This window comes from Caretta caretta, chromosome 4 (genome assembly GCF_965140235.1).
Source record: "Caretta caretta isolate rCarCar2 chromosome 4, rCarCar1.hap1, whole genome shotgun sequence".
NCBI classification, from domain to species: domain Eukaryota; kingdom Metazoa; phylum Chordata; order Testudines; family Cheloniidae; genus Caretta; species Caretta caretta.
The window spans coordinates 67,006,203-67,026,055 of record NC_134209.1 but is presented as its reverse complement, the minus strand read 5'-3'; the positions used below and the strand labels follow the sequence as shown (position 1 = coordinate 67,026,055).

The window sequence follows — 19,853 nt, the reverse complement described above, 5'->3', positions numbered from 1 at the left end:
AGAAATCTTGTACATAGGCTATATTTGAAGCTTTTTTTAGGATTAATGGACATTTTTTCCCATTACTTTTATACTGAATGTTTCTTCTTCAGCAGGGGATGACAAATTTCACAAAGGAGAATTCCACATAGAACTGCGCTCTTTCAAAATGGAGGGCATCTCCAATTGTTATCAGTAGGACTTACACCACAGGCTGATCTTTGCAAATATATCTGCTGGCTTCACTCTCGCTGTGACAGTGGGAGAAGGTGGCCATTTTCCAAGAGGTCAACTCTTCATGAGTTCCAATGAAGGGAAAGATTCTTATATGCCAGCCTCTGCTTAAGGATAACCCTTTCATTTATGAAATTTATGAAAATTAATGGAAAAAATTATTATAAATCCTAAATACTTCTTTGAAAGCTACCTAGTGCACCAGATATATTTAATAAAGATGATAGAAAGGGGAAACTGGGGGTTCAGATGAGATGACAGGAGCAAGATGGGTGGGGAGAATTAGGGTATACAGGGGAATGAAGGAACTGAGGTGCAAGAGGCTTGGGGGAATTAGAAAGACAGGAGGGAGAGGGAAACTGGGCTGTATGCTCTAAAAGTTCCCTAGTGTGCTTTGATTTACTTAGGTTTCAAAGTAGGTAAGTCAAAGTGCACTAGAGAACTTTTAGTGGATGGCAGCAGGGTCCACATGGATATTTAGTCTGTGGCAGGCTAGTATAGGGTAGATTTACACCCCACCTTGCCACAAACAGTTTGTGTAGACAACCCCTGAATGTGAGGTCTCAGGATTTTCATTTCCATGCCCCATTTTCTTTTTAGTTTGTCTAAATTCCACAGAACTGTCCCAAAGTGGAACTATATCAATTGTTCTCCATGTCCACTGACGGTGTAACAAGAAGTAATGGGTTTGATCTGCAGCAAGGGAGATGTAGGTTATATATTAAGAAGATTTTTCTAACTATAAGGATAGTTGGGCTCTGAAAAAAGCTTCCAAGGGAGGTTATGCAGTTTCCATCATTGGAGGTTTTTAAGAACAGATTGGACAAACACCTGTCTGGGATGTTCTGGGTTTACTTGGGCCTTAGCACAGGGGTTGGAATGGATGACTTCTCAAGGTCCCTTCCAGCCCTACATTTCTATGATTCTCTGATAACCTAAGGAAACACTCTTGACCCGAGGAAATTGCCTCCAGCATAATTACATGCTTTCCTTTGCTTAAACTGGCCACTGGATACTGTACAGTAAGTATTTGATGTGTACCTCAGTGAACAGCTTATAGAGATATATCATCTCTGGTATAGGTTTGCATATCAATCCTCCAAGTCTTCCCCTCAATAGGCTTCCACTGAGGAAAAAAAAATTATCTTTGGTGGCAACTTCTGAAGGTTCTGAACTCCTGAAAGAATTTTGACCATCCAAAACCTGGGGCTTGGGGATGATCAACTCCAGTTTATGGATGGTTCTTTATTGCCATATTGTGCGTTAGAATGGGGGATAACAGACTGGACCAAAAGATCAAGCTTCCTATCCACAAGCTACTCAAGGGAATTACAAATCTGCCTGTGCAATCCACCCAGGGTAATCTTTTTGCCATAAAATGATGCAGAATCATCTTAACATGCCAGCCTGCCAATTTGCTGGAGGACAGATGCAGTTCTTCTGGCAGGCAAAGGTATTCTGCAGCCATTTAGCATCAGGCCAGATGCATGATATTCTTTTGGCAGAATTACGTTATAGTTTCCCTCTCCAGAAAGTCTACCACCTTTCCTCTTTTGAGGCTGTGTGTAGTATATATTTCAGATTTAAGCAGTTGTCCAATTGCTTTGCCATATGCTATTTAAAACATATTTCTCAGAGTTCCATGCTTCTGAATAGAAATGAAAGAGAAATTAAGGTGCGTCTGTCATAGTTCCCAGGCTCCCAATCAGGTCTCAGTTTTTGCCATCACCTCTCTTGGGGAGGGACCTGCTTTCCGCTTCCTCCAGATCAGATATTTAGGCTTGCACTCCCTCTGCGCTTCATTGTGTTTATCCCAGCAGGTCTGACCTTAGCCCTGAATTCACAGTTTTGCTCTCTCTCACAAAGGCCTATGAGAATGTGCACTAGTGACCAACCAGCTTTCATAGAGCACAGTACATTTATTTTAGGACAAAAGCATTACAGAGAAAACACATCATAAGACAAACTGTCTTCCATGTTGGGGAATCTGGTAGGCCTCAAAGTTCTTCAAACCCAGCTAGCAGGGTTTGCCCTCTAGGTTACAATCTCATGTCAGTTTTGGATCATAATGAGAAATGCCACCAGACTGTTCAGGTGGACATTGTATACAGTTGTGGACCTTTGTTTTCCCCTTGCTTCCTGAAACAGGTAAAACCAGTCAATGCTCCCACTCCCACTCCCTGGGGAGTGAAATTTCAAAGTCTGTGTGTCTGCTACAGCTGTGTGAATACCAAACCAAAAAACACCCGTAAACAAATTTTCATTTCGATCAGAGATAAAATATTTTTGGTGTTCTTGACAAAGGAAAAACCGAAAAAAATTCATTCATGTAGAACTAAATGATTTGAATGTCAACTCGAAACTACATTTCAAAGTGAAATGTCAGCATTTTCTAAATAAAATGTCAATTTGATTTATTGCATTTGAAAAATTTAGTTTTGAAACAAAATGTCGTAACTGTTTTGACATTTCCCAAATCTATTTTTTTTTCAACCAAAACTATTCGCTGATTTTTTTCAGCTTAATTTCTATTCACTGGGAAAAAATCGCTCAACTCTAGTATCTTTATAACTGGCTTTGGAAACTTTGCATTAATTTCCCCTCCCCTCCTGCCAATTGCAGATTTCACAAGAAACCCACCTAACAAGCCAGAAATACAAAGATACATATTACATGTATTGATATAAAAGTCCCATGAATATTCTACAGGCTGTACCATTGGGGGCACCTCAGTGTAGTAGTCTTTTGAAATTTCCATGCTTCCTGGTGATGCTTCTGTCACAATGCCTTTCTTTTATTAAAATTAGGAATTCTAGGCTAAAAAAAGGTGAGAAGCATACCAAACAAGCAGAATGAAATGCTAGAAAATTCTTAAAGACTTTGCTTCGTTAACAAAGTTCTCTCTTTAGTTTTGCTATGAGAATAGAAGTTTATTAGAAACATTATTTTGATGAACAAGAGAGGGAAAGTGTGTTGTCGCTTAAAAAGCAATATTTTTGTCCATGCTGAATAAACTGAATTTAAGAGATTTCTTTGTACTACCATTGTGTGATGTTTGCTAGCAAGGATTACTTTTGTCTGCACCCCCATCTCTAGAATAAATTATATACACAATCCTTTCCTGTGCTTCTCTGCATTCTCCTATTCATTTGGCAGTGTTGGAACCAGTATTTTTCCATCACAGGCTGCAGTTTTCATTTTAACAGCTTTCACAAGGTCAGTGACCTTTCTGAATTCAACATTGTTCTATACAAATGTCCATACGTTATCTCAGAATCTGTATGTATTCAGAGGATCCTTGAAATTGAGTCTGCTTCTGACCTATTGTGCCAATCTGAATTTACAGCCTGAATTTAAGTGCAAACTGAGGGGTAGTCTGCTGAGTGCTTGTGAGCTTGTATAAGCTGACCTGTTCCCAGTGTAGTATTTCCATACAGTTGATGTGCCATGGTTTACAACTGCAAAATAAAAATTTTACTGATCATCCCTGGTTTTGAAAGTGCCACCGGATTTCAATTTTTCATAGAAATAGGAAGGATACCTCCACCCTTCCTCCCAGGCAGGCAAGAGTGCTGAGTGGGGTAATGGCTACTGTTGTTTCCTGCCCCTAACTGGCTGCAGTAGCTGAAACCTTAGGAGACTGATGGAAAAGGAGCCAGAAATGGCAACAGCTGCACCACAAAAAGAAAAAGGGGAAAAAGCAATGTTTAGCATAAGTAGAGAGAAGATTAATTAAAGGCAAGGCATTTTACAGTAGGTCGTTTACAAGTTATTGGAGGAAAAAAAAAGTGTTCTGTTGCTGCTGTGGACGTGTGTGAACTGCATAGCAAACTGCACAGTGAGACTGAAAACTTGGCAATAAATGTTAGGTGTACAATACTAATGGAGCAGGCTCATTCTGGTGCTATGTTCCAGAAAAACTCTAGCTGATGCAGTCTCTTGGTTTCAAAACTAGCAAGGAGCGAGTGACGATTTTAGCAGCTTCAGTGCCATACGGAACCACAAACTGAAGCTGTTAATGACTAGAACAGTGGAAAAACACTGATGCTTTCACAACAAGCAAATCTAAAAACCTGCTAGTGTGTTAAAGAAATTTAAAAAAAAATATCTCAGACTGAATTTCATTTTCAAGACTTCTCAGTGATTTCAGTACAGGTCAGGTGTTAGTAAACTAGTGCTAAGTGTGCCATCATTTTCTGTCGCTTTAAATTCTCTCCACTTTAAGACTCCAAATTATAACTCCCATTCTTCTGGCTGATCTGTTCATGAGTTACTGTTGAATGATTCAAATCATTCCCTTCCCCATGGCTGAGCATTGCCCTAGAGAGCAACAAACAGGTGCCAAGATAGGTATTTAAATTTGGGCCTCCTGCATAGCTCTGAAAAACACTACAACTATCCCACAAGATCAGCCCTAATTTGATTTTTTTTTTTTTAGTTTTGTGAGTGCTGCTAGTTAGTTTGTATCAGTGTTAAAATTACATTCATAAAAGTGTAGCCTTTCTCTGTTTGCCCAATTTCTAATTAGCTATGGACCCTGATAGTGAGGATCTATAGATCTTAGGTATTTATATGGCTTGGACCCTGATAGTGAGGATCTATAGATCTTAGGTATTTATATGGCTCCCATAACCATATTACCTGAGATATAACAATCTTTAATATATTTATCCTCACGGCACCTCTGTGAGGTAGGGTACTACTACTATTCCCATTTTACAGATGGGGAACTGATGCATAGAGAAACTAAGGCCTAGATCCTCAAAAGTAGTTAGGCACCTAAAGACCCACTGACATTCTCAAAACTGCCACTCAACTGCCAGCTAACTTGGTAGAGTTTCTGCCTGTCAGCATTCACAAAGTCAACTGAGCGCTGGTGCTCCCTGACAGCTAACAAGATGCTTGGAGCCCTAGCTGAAGCCAAAGCCCCAAAGTAGGATCTTACCACGGGAGGATGATCTTACAGGCCTGCTCTGAACATGCGTAAGACCTGATACCTGTCAGATCCTACAGCAGGAAAGCCAGATGCAGGCCACCACTAGGGTGAAGTGGCAACACAGTACCTGTAGAAAGGACATCTGGGGACACAAGGAAATGTAGGGTGATGTGGATTTAAGTCCAAACTCCGAATCAGGAAAAGCAGGGATTTGAACCTCTCTCTCACGTCCCTGATGAGTGCCCTAACTACCAGGTTATAGGGACATGCATGTGTGCTCTCTCTCTCTCTCACTCACCATCTTAATGTGGAGTGGGAAGATCTCACAGGATGGGAAAACCAGGTCTAGTGAGCACATTTTTACCTGTTAGTGCCTGGGCTACCTAAGCAGCTGACCTGGCTTAGGCACCTACCTCCAGGACGCTGACGATCCTGAGCAGGGAGAGGTGCCTATCTCTTGCCTATCTCAGGTGCCTAAGCCCTTTCCTGTACATTTCATTCATGGCTAGCTTAGGCAGCTTCCTGCTCAGCTTGCTGGCTTCTGAGGATCCCTTGCCTAGGCACCTGACTCTTCCGATGCGTTGTAGGGATGAGGATTTCATTAGGCAGCAGACTGCCTAAGAGTTGGTCAGGCACTACAATGCTGAGCAAATCTGGACCTAAGTGACTTTCCCAAGGTCACACAGTAAGCCTGAAGTAGAGCAGGGCATTGAGCCTAGACCTCCTAAATCCTAAGCTAGCATCTTTCCTTTAATAACAGGCAAGTCAAAGCTGTATTTTCTGCTAAACATATGCAAGATCAAAAGTCTCCGCCATTAGTTCAATGTGTACACATGAATACCTTCAACGTATTCACCTGAAACAAACCCCAATTTTTTCTAACTGCATTACAGTTTGTCAGAAGCAGTAATGTCCATTTTTGGGAACAATGAAAGAAAATAATTTACAATGGGCGCTTACTTTATGCATATAGCATCACTGAGATAAATTAACAGTGAAGAAAGAAGAGCTCAAACTCGTAAAGTTAACATAGCTGCTAATACTGAAATGAAAGTAACCAGTGATACAGAAAGAATGGATGGATCAACCAATCTAAATTTGGGATGTGAAACAGTAATGGTGACATTTTCCCAGATCCTGCCTCTGGATCATCTTGCTGTAGAGTGCTTGGAGCCTGTCTGGAGAAAATGGAGCTAGTGATGGGACAAAAGATTCTCTGCGGGGGGGGAAAAAAATCTGAGAATGGTCAAGTTTAGAGAGAAAGATGAAGGAAAGGTTAATGTTCAGGTTGTATTTGAAAATCCAAATTCCAAGCCAAAATTCAGGGCAAAATTTTATTATATGCACTGTTTTGATTATATACATTCAGAACAGGGTGGGAACTTCACACGTTTACAGACTAATACATGTAACTTGGAAGAGGAAGAAGTGTAGAATTGTATTTCTTATGAAGATCTGTGTGACTCAGCAGTCCAAAAATATTTGGCAAAAAACCCTGGAAGGGCATCAGACAATTTAAGATTATTTTCTGGATCAAACATATGGATGTATGGTGAAACAATTAATTCTTCTCCCAAGTGGCTTCTGCATATTCCCACTTGTAGGACACACTTTTTCCTTAGTCTTCTTTGTGGGTACCTCTGAGCTTTGGAACCTTCCAGAAAAGCAGTCCTTTCTGGGATTGCATAAATACCCTTTCACCCTCCCCTGAGAGCACTGAACATTAGGTGCTCAAGTTACAAGCTGAAGTTACCAATCACTTCAGTTTCTTCCTTTCCATGGAGTAGCTGCAGAGTGTCTCTTCTCAAATCTGTAGAGATTTATCAGGCTGTTAGAGCATTGCAATTTTAGACAGCTTTGATAGCTTTTAGGTAAATTAGATAATCTTATTTTCTTCCCTGCTATGGTTTAAACTCACAGACTGAGTTCATCTTTTATTCCGAGCTCATCCTCTCTGATCTAGACCCCAAAGATTTGGGGTGAAATCCTGGCTCTGTTGAACTCAATGGCAAAACATATATCGACTTCACTCGGGACTCAACTTCACCCCTGTAGAAAAAGGATTCCTCTTCTCACAGGTATCTTACTACTCTTTTTATATCTTTGATTTTTGCTTATATATATGAAAGCCTTCCTGCATATTGTTGCTATTGCCCTTGTTATTGCTGCTTATTATTATTAATCATGTTTATTACAGTAGTGCCTAGGGAACAACCAAGATCAGAGCCTCATTGCGCTAGGCACTGCACAAACACAGAGTAGTAGACAATCCCTGCCTGAAGAGCTTATAATCTAAATAGACAAAGCAGACCAGGGTGAAAGGGATGTAATATCCTAGCAGAGCATCCAATGTAATGTCAACAAATGTGATGTTAGTTCCATGATTTTCAGGGAGCAGCTTTAGTTAGGAGGGGATTAGCTAATTGGAAAGACAAGGGAAGGGCGGGGGTGAGCAGGGCAGAAAGGTCTGAGGGACAAGTGTGGAGTGAGGCTGAGATGAAGAGGCTGAGACAGGAGCTGGGAAGGGGCTGAAGCACATAACCAATCAACACAGAACAGTAATCATATTTTTTACAGTTTTTACTGGGTATTTTTTTGTCTGCCAGTCCACGCTTAACCTGCTTGTGCAGCTGCTCCTATTAACTTCAATCCCTGCAGTTTAAATTCTTCCTCCAAGCTCACATGGTGGAGGATGGGGATCACTGCATGGGTCCTAGTGCCCTGAGAGTGGATTGACCTCTCTTCCACGCTTTTGTGTCCAGGGGGTGCTGGGGGGGGGCACTAGCTGGACTCCACGTTACCCCTCTGCTCCAGTGCAGTAGTATTTGTTATGCTGCTTCTGCAGCTGGCTCACTGCAGTGTCCTTTCAGCCTATTATTACTTTTCATTTGTTGTCCAGCAGCGTGCAACATAACAATGTTCTAGGCACATTCCTGAACAGAAGGCAGGGTCCCTGCCCTGATCAGAAGAGGTAAAATATGCTCATGTTGCTCTTGAAGAGGCTCAGTGTCTGTTTTTCATAAGCATCATGACAGACGTGAGTCTTCCGATGTAATCTAATGCGGAAAGAATGGAGGCATTTCATATAACCTCAGGAAAGCTTCGCTTTCATTTTTCTTTTGAGCCATCCCATCATCTTCTTACTCTTCAGATGTGAGAGTCCCAAACATATGCTATCTTTAAAAAAGGGAAAATTATGTACCTGTAATACTGCTTTTTTGAAGATATCATCTTACAAAATTCTCATTTGCTTGCCTGCCCAATCTCCACTCTGACTTTCGAGGTTACAACTTTATTTTATTTTTTACCTTTTTCCATTCAGGTTTGTTTTTTCTTCTCTCTGACCCATTTTTGATTTTAGAAAAGTTTAAGATGATAAACCTTTCAGGGAGTTTCACATTCTGCTCAGTCAAAGGAACTGACTGAAACGTTCCAAGAGCAGCATTTATGCTTAGTGCTGGGTAACTTGTATCAGCCAGTAGGGGACCTAATCAATTTCTACCCATCTACTGCTGCCCTCGAGGTTAAAAAAAAACCTTAGGATCCAGGCAAGTTCTGCCAATTTCAGGCTAAATAGCTAAGACCCAGAGAATCCTGCAAGATATCTCCAGAGAAGCAGAATTATAGATAAGAAATTTTGCTCTTACAATTGGATTCATAGCTGAAAGAAACTCCTAAATAAGTAAAATTTCAAAATAAATGTATATACACACACAACCAGACACAAACTCTTTTTGTAGTACTTAATTCAATTTTTAATGAAAGAGTGGGAAAGTGGTTTCGGGCAAAAATGAAATTCATGTGTATAGATCAGTCTATTATGGATAGAGGGAAAGGGAAAGTATGCTGGCATCTTGTCTGTAATTTTTGTGGGTGAAATTGTGGTGGGAAAAGGCAAATTTTTGTTGATTTCAAAGGGGCTAGGATTTCACCTTTTTTATTTTTGTAATACTGCTTCATGTTTTTCCTGCCCTTGTTAGTTTGGTAATCTAGTCCTAACCTAAACTTTTTATTTCTCTTTATAAATTGTTTGCAATGGGAAGAGGTCAACCCTAACGCCCTAAAATTCACCATCTTTAAAGAAAGAGAAAACTATGTGTCATCCTTACAAGTTAACATTTATTATTTGTTTAAATATCAAACAACCTACAACATTGCTAGGGTTCAAAGCGTTTGTGTTTGGATTGCTGAGTCTGTCTCCAGTAAGTCGTTTCCCTCTCAAGAAATGAATCCTGGATCAGTCACCCACCACCACCTACTTAATAGTACAAAGCGTAGAAATTATGCAATGCCTTTATATTTTTTAACGTTCAAGTCTCTTTAAATAAGTTTTGAAGGGGTGGATTTTCCAGGAATTCTGAATTTTGATTTGACACCCAATCAGTTTTTTGATACAGTAGAAGTGGACAGATAAATGATCTGGAGGATGGTGTGGTTTGCACTCTCAGCAAATTTGCGGATAATACTAAACTGGGAGGAGTGGTAGATATGCTGGAGGGCAGGGATAGGATACAGAGGAACCTAGACAAATTGGAGGATTGGGCCAAAAGAAATCTGATGAGGTTCAATAAGGATAAGTGCAGCGTCCTGCACTTAGGACGGAAGAACCCAATGCACAGCTACAGACTAGGGACCGAATGGCTAGGCAGCAGTTCTGCGGAAAAGGACCTAGGGGTGACAGTGGACGAGAAGCTGGATATGAGTCAGCAGTGTGCCCTTGTTGCCAAGAAGGCCAATGGCATTTTGGGATGTATAAGTAGGGGCATAGCGAGCAGATCGAGGGACGTGATCATCCCCCTCTATTCGACATTGGTGAGGCCTCATCTGGTTACTGTGTCCAGTTTTGGGCCCCACACTACAAGAAGGATGTGGATAAATTGGAGAGAGTCCAGCGAAGGGCAACAAAAATGATTAGGGGTCTGGAACACATGACTTATGAGGAGAGGCTGAGGGAACTGGGATTGTTTAGCCTGCAGAAGAGAAGAATGAGGGGGGATTTGATAGCTGCTTTCAACTACCTGAGAGGTGGTTCCAGAGAGGATGGTTCTAGACTATTCTCAGTGGTAGAAGAGGACAGGACAAGGAGTAATATTCTCAAGTTGCAGTGGGAGAGCTTTAGATTGGATATTAGGAAAAACTTTTTCACTAGGAGGGTGGTGAAACACTGGAATGCGTTACCTAGGGAGGTGGTAGAATCTCCTTCCTTAGAAGTTTTTAAGGTCAGGCTTGACAAAGCCCTGGCTGGGATGATTTAATTGGGGATTGGTCCTGCTTTGAGCAGGGGGTTGGACTAGATGACCTCCTGAGGTCCCTTCCAACCCTGATATTCTATGATTCTATGATAATGGGAACTAAGGCTAAGACTTAAGTTTTTAAAGAAAACAATAGCAAACAAAAATGTCTCCAAACAGACAACCCATGTGTCCTGTGCTTTAATATTAAAACTAACACAATAAACTGTTCTACATGCTGATATCACCATCTGGTATTAAGATTGCCTGACAGTAACACTTCTAATTACAAGACCCTGTTGCCAGTTACTTATAACTTTCCAAAATGTAACTGTTGGGGTTGAAATTTTCTATGTGACTGCCTCAGGTTGAAGATTTTTGGAAAACTTCAGACGAAATGGTTCAGCCGTTTCTGAGAACGAGGCTAAGAAGAAGTACATTGTTTTACTCATGTTAAAAAATCCCGGCGACCTTTTCTGTGAGAAGCTCTTAGGTCCCCAGGCTTTGGAACAGGGACTTGAAAAATCTGGCAGGGAGAGGGGTGGCTTTTGTGAAATGAAGGTGTCTCTTGTGAAAATCTGTCCAAATTTGGCCAATTTAGAAGCCTCGGGGGGGGGGGGGGGGAAGGGGAACACAGTTTAGCAAGTCTCTATCAAGCGTGTGTAAAGCTTTGCAGCAATGATTCCATCCACACGGGGCATGCTCTAGCCCAGGGCTGATCAGGTCTTTTCCTGAAACTGTGTTAAAAGAACGTTATTAAAGTTGCAAAGTCAAGCTCTCCAGAATTAGGAAATGCCAGAATAAAGGTTGCCCAAGCAACTTTAATTCAACCACCATGTGCTTATGCATTATGATAGTATTTAATTACATGATCACATGCAATGTTTTCCACATAATCCATGCCTCCCACAGCGCACATGTAATGAGCAACTATTCAATAGTTTTATTTTATTCTCATTGTTCATTGTGTGGCCCCTTTCCTTCTTTACTGCACAATAGGCAAACCCTGCTCTGAAGATAGAATTATTCATTTCCTTGTGAGCTTTTCTGTGGCATTAACATAGGGTATGAGTGCCTCACAAATTAACTTATTATTAATTAATTTATTGTCACAACATCCTGTGAGATGAGGGTGGTGGTGATGTTATCCCCATTTTACAGATTGGGAGCTGAGGCACAGAGAGATTAAGGTCTAAAGCATCCCCTAATTTTGGGTACCCAATTTGAGATGAAGACCTGATTTTTTCAGAATACGTACCATTATATAGCACTATATATGTTCAGCGCACAGCTCCCATTGACTTCAGTTGAAGTTGAGTGCTCAGCACTTCTGCAAATCAGGCTGCAAGGTATCAAGTTGGGTGACCAGAAAATGCAGAATGTACAATTAGTGACCACCTGTGAAAAGTTGGTTTGAAGTAATTTACTTACATCGCACAGGAATTCAGTAGCCAAAGTCAGGATAGAATCAAGATGTCCATGCAGCATTCAAATGCCTTAACCATGAAACCCTCCTTCTCTTCCTATAGTCCTAACCCTGCGTCTGAGTAGAAGTTTCCTTGATAATCACACACAAAAGAGGAGGAAAGAATATTAGTATGTTCACTCATTCAGTACGTATTTCAGTTTGTGCAACAAGTGAAAGCAGGAGGTCTTACAGATAACAGTCACCTTCACTACACAGCCCTATTCATCCCCAGAATGTAGGCAAAGACAACCTCAATTTGGGCATTCCCTAACTTTTGAGTGCCCAATTTTGCAACCTTAACAGTGTTCTTTTAATGTTTTGTGTGTGTAATTATTATTTATTATGGTATCAGGGCACATATTTTACTCTAACAACATCCTACCTAATTAGCTATTTAGATTTAAATTGTAGCATTTTACCCCGGCTTCCATTGGCAGTGGTGCATAACTACACAGAACCAAATGAATTTGGGAAGGCACAATCACAGATTCCTGGCATCTGTGGGAATGTGTCCTCCTCTCTCCCCTTTTGTGCCCACAATAGTTCCCAACATGTTTGGGGATTTACCTGTTTTGAATCTCTGGTAACTTTTACTATGTAAATTTCATCTGCAGATTGTTGCAGCATCTGATGTTGATGTGGTTAACTTGTCATTTTGCTGTAGTCCTGTGGTGCTGCTTGTTTCCTGAATACACTGCAGGTGTTGCGCACGTGATTTGAGATTCATTTCTGATGCTGTACTGTGAACCACTTCCTTTATCAGGCTTTGTGGTGTAACACTCCATCTGATATAAAACAACTTGCTGTGTCTTGGCCCTCAATGTACAAAGCTTCACTTTAATTACTCACCTTATAATAGCATATTTTATAATTATCAAAAGCTGTGCTGAAGTAAAGTTATGCAAAGGTGCACCATGTTTTTCATGGGATAATTTTTTGTCTGGTTCAGAGAGAATTATAGTTCTCTCTAAATATTAAAATATTTTCACTTGTTTTAATGCTTTACTGATTTCAGAGATATTTCCTATGCATAAAATGAAGAATCAGTGTTAAAATCGTCAACTGTTTCAAATCAACGTAAATATTTTAAGTACATTTAAAACATTATGTTTCTGGATATTTTCATATATATTTTTTGAAAATTGTGTGGTCAGTTGTGATGTTAAAATTACTAAATAAGAAGTTAGATAACAATTTTCCAGTGCCTCTTTTATTCTTTTTTTAAAATGTTCATAGTAAGACTATGAAAGGGAAATGGAAGCCTACAAAAATATTGAGTGAGTGTTGGATGTTTACATTTTGTTATTTGCAGAATTCTTTGGAGTAAGATACTATTAACCGTGTGTGTGTGTGTGTGTGTGTGTGTGAGAGAGAGAGAGAGAGAGAGAGAGAGAGAGAAAGAGGTATCAACGACACTTCTGCTCAGCATTAGTTTTTCAGATAAGTTTTGCTTTTTACTCAATCCCCACCTATCTTAATGAGGTACAAAGAAATCAAAGAACATATTCAAGGACACAGAATAAGTCAGTTGTCCAGCTGGAACAGAATCCAGAATGCCCCTGACTCCCAATCTTTTGCTCTGATTGCTAAGCTTCCATTCCCTATTTTGTATTGACTGGCTTTGCAACACCTTAACTATAAGCAGAAAGAAAAGGAGTACTTGTGGCACCTTAGAGACTAACCAATTTATTTGAGCATGAGCTTTCGTGAGCTACAGCTCACTTCATCAGATGCATACCGTGGAAACTGCAGCAGACTTTATATATACATAGAGAATATGAAACAATACCTCCTCCCACCCCACTGTCCTGCTGGTAACAGCTTATCTAAAGTGATCAACAGGTGGGCCATTTCCAGCACAAATCCAGGTTTTCTCACCCTCCACCCCCCCACACAAATTCACTCTCCTGCTGGTGCTAGCCCATCCAAAGTGACAACTCTTTACATAATCAAGTCGGGCTATTTCCTGCATAAATCCAGGTTTTCTCACATCCCCCCCACCCCCATACACACACAAACTCACTCTCCTGCTGGTAATAGCTCATCTAAACTGACCACTCTCCGAGAGTGGTCAGTTTAGATGAGCTATTACCAGCAGGAGAGTGAGTTTGTGTGTGTATGGGGGTGGGGGGGATGTGAGAAAACCTGGATTTATGCAGGAAATAGCCCGACTTGATTATGTAAAGAGTTGTCACTTTGGATGGGCTAGCACCAGCAGGAGAGTGAATTTGTGTGGGGGGGTGGAGGGTGAGAAAACCTGGATTTGTGCTGGAAATGGCCCACCTGTTGATCACTTTAGATAAGCTGTTACCAGCAGGACAGTGGGGTGGGAGGAGGTATTGTTTCATATTCTCTATGTATATATAAAGTCTGCTGCAGTTTCCACGGTATGCATCTGATGAAGTGAGCTGTAGCTCACGAAAGCTCATGCTCAAATAAATTGGTTAGTCTCTAAGGTGCCACAAGTACTCCTTTTCTTTTTGCGAATACAGACTAACACGGCTGTTCCTCTGAAACCTATAAGCAGAAAAGTAATCAAGCTGCTCTAGTGGAGTTGCCTTATTCTGTCTAAGGATGAACCAAGACAGTAGCGTAAAAACAATACCACCACCTGTTTTCCTAGCAGAGACTGCTTGTGAGTTAAGCTCAGCCTTCAGTATGAAGCAAACTGTAGATCTCTTGCTGAGTCACAGTGCTAGTTAATGTATAAGGTGGCAAAAAAGAAAGACACAAAGCCATTCTGCCTTGATAGTGCCTCTGATCTCTCACAAGTGACTTCCATTTACTTTAGCAAGCTAGTATGTAAAAAATCAGTATAGATACAGATTTTGTTTAATTGTACAATAGGTGACCAATAGTGAGAACAGGAAATTGTAATGGAATGATTACCTAGGCAGTAGATATGTATATTCACTGAAGTACAGACCCACCATTGTTCAGAAAAGAATATTTCAGAATTTCAGAAAAGATAAAAGAAATGCCTTATGGAAGGAGTATCATGAGAAGGAATTTGGGCAAGGTTATATTTTAGAAAGAGGAGATGCACAGTAGGTTAGATGAAAGCCAAGGTGTTAACAAATATCTTGGTGTGTCTGGAAATGAAATGGATTATAAGAAGACACTGTAGGCCACATTTGCAAAAGTGACATTCAGCTGCATATGTACAACATGCACATAACCAAAATCCTGGGCTTGCATGCAAACCCTAATTTGCATATAAATATCTATATGTGAGTAAGTCAGGGTTAGTGCAAATGCATTGAAGTTTGTGTGCTCCCAATGTGGTGCATGTCATTTTGAAAATTTAAATCAAGGAAATCACCAACAGAGAAGTGCCCTCTGTGGTATAAAAACAAACTGATCTCAAAATATAACTCAAAATCCATAAACAAAAATCAATTTAAAATGTTTTTAGAACACAAATTAGGTGCTTTTGAATTTTTTTTTTTTTACGATTTGTTGAAGAATAGTATTTTTGTAGTTGGTTTTGCTAAGTGCTAATCAAATAAAATTGTTGTCATTTGTAAAACACTCACATTATGATATGCAAAATATTTTGAGTTTCTTTCATTTTAATTCTATTCCTCTGTTTCCAAAAAAAAATCTGTAATTACCATAGGTTCAGTGCACTTAAGTCAAATTTCTAACGTTGCCCCCATTTGATGCTTGTGCTTCATTTTAACTCTAACTGAAAGCTAGATCCAGGATGCTTTTTACACTCTTTCTTGTTCAGTTCACTTGCACTCATTCCTCTATTACAGCCTAATATTTTCTCTACTAGTGGAATAGCCCATCACCTGTAACGAAGCAGTACAACTACAATACAGCTTTTCATTTATACTATACCCAGCTGCTCATTTTAATTCATCTGGGAACTGGCTCATGTAACATTTATAATGCAGAAGAGAGATGGACTGGATATTTTGTATTTTATAGTTTCAAGTTTTCTATATGCTGCTTGCTTGCTTGCTTCTTTGTAACAAATGAAAAACCTGAGTTGTTTTGTATAGGAAAAAAATCCCTCAGGTTGGAGGTAGACATATGGCAAACAGTTCTTCCAATTGTCAAAACAGCTGTTTATTACAGAAATGGGTGATGAATGATATTGAAAACTGTAATGTTGCTTTGCTGGAGAGATTCACTGTATGATACTGTGTGTGGGCATAGATCAAAAGAACTGAGCTGTAACTTTTTTCTAAAGGGAACAATTTAAACTGCAGTTTGTAAGATTTCCTTAAAACTTTGTGCTTGCCTAGCCAGATAGTGAAAGTACTGTTTTAATTTTTTATTTTAGTAGGCTAGAACTACAGTTTAATAAATGTTAGTCTCTAAGGTGCCACAAGTACTCCTTTTAGTTTTGCGAATACAGACTAACACGGCTGCTACTCTGAAACTAGTTTAAATCTTAGTCACGGATTAATTTAAAAGAGAAAAGAGTGCTTTGCACTTTTGAAAACCAGGCAGTTATTAGTGTTACAGTTAAGTTCCTAAATCTACATTTTATTAATCCATTTCTGAAAATCTTGGCAGGCACAGAATCACCGAATCATAGAAATGTGGGACTGGAAGGGATCTCGATATGTCCAGTCCTCTGCACTAAGGCAGGACTAAGTATTCTCTAGTCCATTCCTAACTGATGTTTGTCTAACCTATTCTTAAAAACCTACAGTGATGGAGATTCCACAACCTCCCTCTGTAATTTGTTCCAGTGCTTAACTACCCTGACAGTTACGTTTTTCTTAATGTCTAATCTAAATCCTCCTTGCTGCAATTTCAGCCCATTACTTCTTGTCCTTTTATGTACTTGAACACTGTTATCATGTCCCCCTCTCGGTCTTCTCTTTTCCAGATTAAACACACCCAATTTTTTTTCAATTTTTCCTCATAGGTCATCTTTTCTAGACCTTTAATGTTTTTTTCTTGCTCTCCGCTGGACTTCCTCCAATTTGTTCACATCTTTTCCAAAGTGTGGTGCCCAGAACTGGACACACAAATCTGGCTGAGGCCATATCAGTACTGAGTAAAGTGGAAGGATTACTTCTCGTGTCATGCTTATGATATAAAAGATTATTTATAAATAGATTTATTTATTATATGTATTTGTTTCACAGACTTGTACTGTAACTTGTTTTCTAAATATAATTGTATATTTGCACCTTAGCATTCAATCATTTATTCATCCACTTTACCATGTGGATTTAGAAATGAAAGGGACTTGGTGTTAGTGTATGCATCATATGATGTGTGCAAATACCATTCTTAACAATGCTGCTTGAAATTACAAAAATTATAGCTGCTCATTTTCTCTGATACAGTGGAATTATAATGATGGACTATTAGGGAAAATTAATAACTACTTTTTGTTTAGTATGCACTAACATCTAAAATCAGAAATGCCAATAAAAGACATCACTCCATTTAAAAATAATACTTAGACTTTCTATCATGTTACTGATGGCCTAACCATAGTAAAATACTTATGCAGTGGTAACCTCAGATTCTTGAATTAGACTGCTACTTCCAGTGGTATTGTAATGATATTATGCAGTGGCAAACAGGTGAATTCAAATGACAGGATCTCACAAGTATTCAAATGCTTTAGAGAGCCTTGGGAACTATAAATGATCTCTCATATTCCCATTCTTCTGCAGTGTCATCATGCAGGTACTCCTATGCTGTACAGTATGTAGGGCAGCTGGAAGACATTCAAATACAGTAGGTCTGTACAGAGAATTCAGTTACGTGAATGTTTTAATGCAACAGAACAAAATTGCCTATAACCTTTTTTATAAATTAGTGCACTAGAAACAAATAATGCTATTGCTAGCCCAAATAGCCACACTGACTTGCGGTATTCTAGTCTCAATTTATTTTGGGAAGCAAAACCATTTTTAGATCAGAATTTTACTAAGAATGCCTGCCAATTGCTCTATTTTAACTGTTCATTTAAGAAGAGGAGGCTGCAATATCTTGTGACTGGAAGCATGAGAAAGTTCCAAAGGGTATAAACAGACCAGCAAAGCATGCTTATTAGTACAGGCAGGAAATTATGTTATGATAAAGATTGAACAGTGGCTGACCAACAATAGTTTTTCAAAATGATCTTCTAAGAGATGCACTTACTTGAGCATTTTCAAGCACTCTAATAACAGCATCCCTTCTCCAGTTGTTTCTAGGAAACTTTACTGTCCTTCAAATCCCTGCTCATGAGTCAGTTATTGTGTTTAGCATTGTTACTAACTTTCATTCTGCCTGATCTCCTGGTCACTCCTGCACCTAATCATTTTCTGTTGTTGTTCTTCTAAGAGCTACATTTTATTGCTGAATGATTTTTTATAATTCTTCTCTCTGCCCCCTCTCTTTCTCTCCCAGAGTTTTCTTTTAAATTAAATATGAAAATCATTAGCCATAATGTAACAATAAGCCACTGTGGAAAATGAGTGAAATCTCTGTATTATTTTTTATAGATATCAGGTGCTCTTCAGTTTACTTGCTCAGTTTGTACTGCTGCCTACCTGGACTCAAAGGGTTAAGTCAGAGACTATGACTTTAATTCAATCACCATATTTTAAAGACAATACACATGAATTCCTTGGAAGCTTCACCTCCAATTGAAGTCTCCCTGATAACTCCAGGGGAGGGGAGGGGAAAGAAACCTCTAGGGAGAGAAATAAACCAGTTCTGCCCAGAGAGCAAATGAAGGGGCTTAGGGGGAAATCAGGACAACATGTTTGAACTGGATAAAATGTGCGCATCTGGAACACAGAGAGGGACACAGAGAGCATGCTGCAGCAACAGGCTGTTTCTCCCACCCCAGAAATGGAAGTAACTCCTCTGAGTAGAACTCACCAAAACTGGCAAAGAAAGATTAAGGTTTAATCTTAATAAGGGGGAAATATATGTATAGACCTTTATTGTTTAAACACTTTGTTCTGTGTGCTGCATACCTTTTGGGTGAATAAATAATGTTTAGTTTTGAAGGTGTTTTTGAGCCCCTTTAATTGGTTTGGTAGTCTCAGATTCCTGGAGGAAAATTGCTTATAGGTGCCAAACCCAGTTAGATCTGTCAAGGAACAGAGAACCTGGAGAGATGTGAATGTAGTGAAACCTGCCCACAAAGGGGTGTACTTGAGATGTGAATGTAGCGAAACCTGCCCACAAAGGGGTGTACTTGAGAGGGGCTAAAATGGGTCTAAAGTGCATCTCATTCTCTCCAACCATAACAGCCACTCCATGGTGTGATTTAGTAGGCTGTTGACTAACATGCTGGTGGTTGAAGGAACTCTGCTTCTACAGTGAGTTTGAGGCATCCACCCTTTTGTCTGCTAATGCATACAGTGCAGCTGATTGCTGTATTAATTCACAATTCAGTCACATGATAAAATATAGTAAACCATTCTTCCTGTATATTCCTTTATCAATATTCATTTTTTTCCAGGGACTTTTCATGGTACATAAGCATAGACTGCCCTCACTTTATTAGAACCCCCAGTTTTTTGGCAAAGCCATGGCTCCCAAGTGGCTGATTAGTTGGATTAATTTCATATTGTGTAACTTGTAACGCAGGTCCACTTAAAAGTATCAAAAGCATGTCCATGGATTTCTCCTTATGCCTCACTACGTTTGCAAGCTGACAGTAATAATATAATAATAATAATAATAATACTGTCATGCCTTATTGTTTAATTATGAGGGTTAACTGACCACTTTCCAGAAATAGTGGAAAACAGAAGTCAGGAATCACTGATTAAACACAAAAGACCTCTCACAACTTTGTCTTAAATCCATCACAGCCACAGAATTGCATAGCTCATATTCTTTGCTTCCTCAAGAAGGGACAAACTTCATCTCCACACCCCATAAAATGTACACACCTATTTTTAAAGCTCATCTTAATTGTAGTTCAACCCATCACATGTACTCCCAATTGAAAAGATCAAAACAGTTGAACCAGTTACCTAATTAAAGTCAATGCAACCATAGGAACAGGGAACAAGTGTTCAAT

General features: G+C 39.5%; 1 protein-coding gene and 1 pseudogene across 6 annotated transcripts in view; one reads left to right on the top strand and one right to left on the bottom strand.

Moving 5' to 3' along the window:
- NR3C2 (nuclear receptor subfamily 3 group C member 2) overlaps positions 1-19,853 on the top strand; it is a 276,432-nt gene that overhangs the window by 161,763 nt on the left and 94,816 nt on the right. The window lies entirely within an intron of this gene.
- On the bottom strand, positions 3,359-3,662 carry LOC125635338 (transcription initiation factor IIA subunit 2 pseudogene; annotated as a pseudogene).